Source organism: Rhinatrema bivittatum, unplaced genomic scaffold, assembly GCF_901001135.1.
Source record: "Rhinatrema bivittatum unplaced genomic scaffold, aRhiBiv1.1, whole genome shotgun sequence".
NCBI lineage: Eukaryota > Metazoa > Chordata > Amphibia > Gymnophiona > Rhinatrematidae > Rhinatrema > Rhinatrema bivittatum.
This window is the reverse complement of record NW_021821190.1, coordinates 1-5,919: the sequence shown is the minus strand read 5'-3', so window position 1 is coordinate 5,919 and position 5,919 is coordinate 1.

The following is a 5,919-nucleotide window of genomic DNA, read 5'->3' as shown; positions in this document are numbered from 1 at the left end:
TAGAATTCCTTCAGGTTTGCTAAGACACATTTTTAAAACCACCTTGGAATCACATTCATGGACCTTGATAGGCATATAAGATGAAAATGCCCTTCAACCACATAGGAGCTGCCATGTTCTAGAAAGTTCATTTTGTCTTGGACAGGTCACCTTCAAGGGAGGAGTGAGGTTTTCGCTGTTATATGACATTCCCTTTCCAATATATGAAGGAGAACAAGAGAGTCTGTTTTAATCTAGCAAACAGCGGACCATGCTCTCATCTCTCTTTTGATGTTTATTTTAAGAAATCTGACTGCCACTCAAAGGTTGCTAATTAGAATAGGCACTGGCACCTGGCCACATTTTCTGGAAATCACACTCTGCAAAAAATGTACTTGGAAGAAAATTCAATGCAAAATGTCATGCACAACACAAACTCCAGCAAGCGGAATTCAAAGAAACAGCTGAAAAACATTAATCTTTGGATGGAAAAAAAAGATGTAGAATAAAAAAAATATTCCAACACATACAAAGATCACGGACAATAGTATATTTCTGGTGTCCAATATACAAAATCAGGGCTGTGTTCCACTGAATGCTGTTTGTGGGTTTTACTGTTCTTTCCATTTTAAACTGGGAAGTTCTGGTGGCTCTTGAAGTGCTTATTAAATTAGTTACAAGAAAAACAAAGTGGAAAAAAAAATATATTATTTCCTGTAAAATATATGAACATTGATTTGATCAGGGAAACCAAAGAAGCAGTAAATTCAGTTTTTATTTTCAAGAAACAGGTTAGAATAAACCTAAGTTGAATTAGTTGCTCTAAAATATGTTTATTCCCGGGAAGGAAAACAATGAATTAACATAGTGGCAAGAAGCATTTCTATGTTACCATTATAACTTTATAGAATACTGATATGCCAGGATTATATTAAGGAGGAGGACATATTTATCGCAACACCAGAGGACCAATTTTTTTATGTTGTTTTATGAGCCCTTGACTGTGAGTAAACTTTATACCACCTCCAGAGCTGGAGTTAAATTTCCCATGTTAAAAAATGTGTATTTGGAGGCCCAGCCTTTGAACGCACTTCCCTGCATTGAAGAGTAACAACTAATGTCTTCATTTACATATAATTTACATGTACGGGCAGTATCCGGTACGTGCTTGCTTGAATGCAAGTTTTAGGCACATTAGTCTCCTTGCTGCATCGGTGGTTATTATTATGCACACAAAACGTGCTCAATAGTGAGGATAACCCTGTGCTCAGCTGGGCACTCCTTATCACATCAATCTGTGTATCTTTCTAACCCACTTTGTCCTTATAACTAGGCATAAATCTTCGCTCCTTAAAACAAAAACTTCTTTCTCTTCCTTCCATGAAAGAAATAAGATTCAAAATGGCACGTAAAAAAAGTTTCTCTTTCCTGACACCAGTTTGTGGAATTAACTTCCTCTTAGCCTTCATATTCAGAAAGATGTTGCTAAATTTAGGAGAGTTCTCAAAACTTACCTGTTTATACAGAATTTCAAAAAGTATACCAACTATCTCTGATCCATTTACTCTCCTGGTTTTACTTCCACTGAAGTTTGGAGATTTTATTTTACATTAATTTTCTTTTTCTGTTTGGTTTTTAATTATATTTGTTAATTTAATGGTTTTATGCTGATATTTAACATTTGAATTAGCTGTTTACTTTGAACTCATGTTACATAAACATGTATCCATCATATTATCTATAGTATATTTTATCCACTGTTCTTTTATGTACTTTTAATAACATTTGTATTATAATACCTATTATTTGTGCATGTTGTTGGCTCTGCAGTGTTTATTAAGTGTTGGTTAACAATAATTTTTAAAGCTATGTAAATCCCTTTGATTATGATACAAAGAAAGACAATCAATCAAATACTAAATAAAAAAATTGTAATAGTTTCATAATCACACTAGAATGATAAGATGTAATTAAGTGAGAATGTTTTGTCTGCTTCTGCTGTGTTTTCTAAATAAGCATTTTTACTCAGTTTCCAATTAGCCACCAAGCCTCAAAGATAACCCAATAATTTGATCATACTCATTTTCAAAATTTCAATCATTCCTAACCAAGGGAGTCATTCCTCAAAATGTGTTATGGCATTATTGCGGGCATTAAACACCATAATGCATACATTATTTATTGCATCATTAGATGCATATGCAAATTTTTTAATTTTAGTTAAAGGGGAGGAGTTTGAGTGGGGTTTATGAAAATGTGTGACATTTAACATTGTGTGCATATTGCATGTTATCACACCAGAAAAACTACACCTTTGTTCCTGGTGTTTTGTCTGATATGAATCCTGTTTTGGGTAGGAGAGGAGAGAGAGAGGGGTAGGAGAGGGGGAGAGGAGGAGAGAGAGAGAGTGTGTCTCTTGGATGACACTCATATCATTCAACTATTCATACCACTGTAGGATGGTCAACTAGTAACTCGAGGTGAGGTTTTGGTGGTGGTCTAGGGTTTTGGGCACAGTACACATCAGTGAATGAGGAAAGGTACATAAAGATGATATTTCTAAAATCTTGCCCTAGCTTGATAGCATCTAAATAGAGAATTCATAAGCTAGGGCGAGAGTACATTGTAGAAATATTATATTTGTGTACTACAGTGATATAAATAGTTGACTTTTATGAAATCCTTATAAAGAGTGAGTGTCTCTCTCTCTCTCTCTCTCTCACTAGGTGCAACCCAAAACAAGGACATGTCTGTCTGGGAACTTTGCAGGTTGCAATAAATTTAACGCATGTCGCGATAACTTTGGAACACCCTACCTAAAGTCCTGAGAACCCAACACAACCTAAAAACATTCAAAAAAGAAAAAAACACTAATGTTCCGCAAATTCTACAATGACTTCAGATGTCTGATCATCCCAACTCTCAACTGAACTCTCAGTTATAAACCTCTTAATACATTCTCTACACCCTGAACCTGAATAACCTCCTTATCCAACCTAAAAATGCTCTCTGGACATGATATGTTTATTTCTGATATTGTTCAAATTGTTTTACTGTTGCACAACTGCTAAGAAAATGTATAACATTAACATTGTTTTTCTGTCACACAACTGCTAAGAAAAATGCATACTTTGTAAACCGTTATGATGGCTCTACCGAATGACGGTATATAAAATTCAACAAATAAATAAATAAATAAATAAATAAATATATAAAGATAAAATACCTATGTGAAGCATGTGTTGTGGTAACTAAAAAATATTAACCTAACCACGCCCCTTTTTAGCGTGGGTGTTATTCATGAGAAATTTATATCATTTTGATAAATCTAGGGGCAACTTAAGCCTAGATATACTAAGCACATATGATGATATCACAGTAAAATAGCATGTAATGCACGTTAAATGCTATTCATCATGCAATATCATCATATCAATGCACAATCGCAGGATATCATGCAATATAACAAAAGTTTCCTCCCCCTATGGAAATAAACTGCTTTCTATATATTTGCAAATAAAAGTGCCTAATGCCTGCAAAGCAGCTTATGATAGGCAATCCAATGCTAGTAAATAATACAGCTGACTTTGGTAAAAAGAAATAATGTTATAAAGATTTACTAACAATTTATTGCTTACAAAAGCCAGAGCAGCAACAGCTTCACTTTTTTGAAGGTTATGTTCATTTTGTAAGACTGTGACATATTTTAAGTTATAGTTTTGTTACATTTATAATCATTACACTTTCTCTTTGATGGTTCTTACACATAGTGTGCCAGAGATCAACAAAGGTCTATGGCAGTGTAATGGAAGATAAATTGGGCAGATTAGATGGTGATGCTTATTTTTTGCAGTCATACCAGTCATACTTTATTTCTCTGTTTCACACACATAAACTCTTTCTATCTCTATGTTACATAAACACAGTGTAATATGAATTAACCAAGTTAGTATATTTTCTTTATTTCCAAAATGCCTTTCTTTTTTATATATCTCACATTCTGTCTGTGATCCTTTTGAAAATTACTTTTTGAAACTGACATATATTGTCACTCTTTTTACAGATGCCCACATCTTTGATTTATCCAGCTTCACTGCACAAAAGAGATTCTTATTATTTTTTTCTATATAGAAGTGTTTGTAGTGTCTGATACATAGCATATCCATGGATGGCCTTGCAGAGGTGCCAGAAGTCCCTTAAAAATAAATACTTTTTATGAGTGAGGTCCATTTATTTTATAAATGCAGCTATTCTTCCTAAATCTCAAGTTGAAGATTCTTTATTTCTGCAATTGAAAATATAGCTTCAAGCCAAGCAATGTTATGTTAATTACCCCATTTAATAGAAGGATGATGGCTTTCTCCATGGCAACTGTATATGCTATATTTATCTGCCTTTTCTTTTCCCTGCTACCTCACAGGCTGAGCTCCAGGTCTCTTTGGCAACCACTAAAATTGTACACTACCAACTAGCAAAAGGCACAGATTCAGCCTTTTCAGAACTACGACAGGCTATTAATTAGATTTAGTAGATATAATAAAGCCACTGCGTATGACTACCCAGCACTGCTGGGAGAGCCAAGGTTTTTTTTATGTTGTTATTTGTACTTACAGTAAAAATTCTTCCCATTGCATTTTACTTTTTATCACCTGAAATTTATTAACTTCAGTAAAGAGAGTAAATAATATATCGTCTTGCGACTAATCTATGCAAGAGCAGTGTCAGGTCATTTGGGGACATCTATATATCTTTGGAGATATTCAAAATTCCTCAAGGACAATTAAATTGTCAGCAAAGAGTAAGAGAAAATAAGGCAAATGTGCTGATATTTCCAAATATGTTCGCCTGATAAAATTATGTCATCCTAAAATGGCATATGCAGTTGTGCAATCATGTTTCAATAGCAGAACACCACAGGGTAATTACAGTGGATCATGACTTTCCAAAATACAGTAATGAGACTTCCTTTTGGAATCTGTAATCTACATGACAGCTATCACTATTTCTTGGCAGGTAGAACTGAGTCATAATTTGCTTTATGAAATGAAAATTACGGATATTGACACATTTGTTCTATAGAAAATATCCAGAAATAGAACAAACTTGGATAGCATTATCTATAGTAGAATATATGTGAAAACTATGAACAAACACATTCAAATCTCTGACCAATACAGTCAAAAGAGTAAAATCAACTAAAAAAGAAGAATATCAATAATAAATAATTACTTTCCTGGAGAAGGTTAAATGGTAAATAGATAGCTTCTGGTTCTGTGAAAGTGATAAATGTACCATGGATTTGTTGTGTACTGTATATAATAGTGCTGTTACTGCACCTCCTGAAAATAGAGGGAGGTAACAAGAATTCTCAATTCCCAGACTTCCTTTCAAGAATAGGCAGGATTTTAATTGTTGGAGTGTGATGTTTAGTATTAGAAATAAAAATCAGCAATGACACACATTTTTATACTGGTCGACTGGGTATAAAACTATGTAGCTTTATGACTTGCCACTAGGTGATTGATAAAACAGAGCTGACTCGGGGCAGTGCATATGAAGAACTATAAGCCCACAAAACCAAGACAAGCCAGATTCTGACCAGAATCACCTAACCTGCAATGGATTACAACCAGAATGATCGGTGTACACAAAATAAAATGTGGCGTGAAGTTTACAGTTGCCACTGTCCCAGTTGAGTGATTTTTCAAAATCCCTAGACTACAGAGCAATGCTTCTCCACAGAAGGGGTATAACATAAAGATATAGAGATGTATACACTCACACAGTCACGTAAATATTGCTCAGTGTCTTACAACGAAGGACACATGAAGACCTTATACAAAGAACTTAATTACACTCAGAACAGCAACCCTCATAGGACTGAGTTTAAGAGAAAGTTCTTTACTATTTAAAGATGAGGGGGGCAATTCTGAAAAGTTA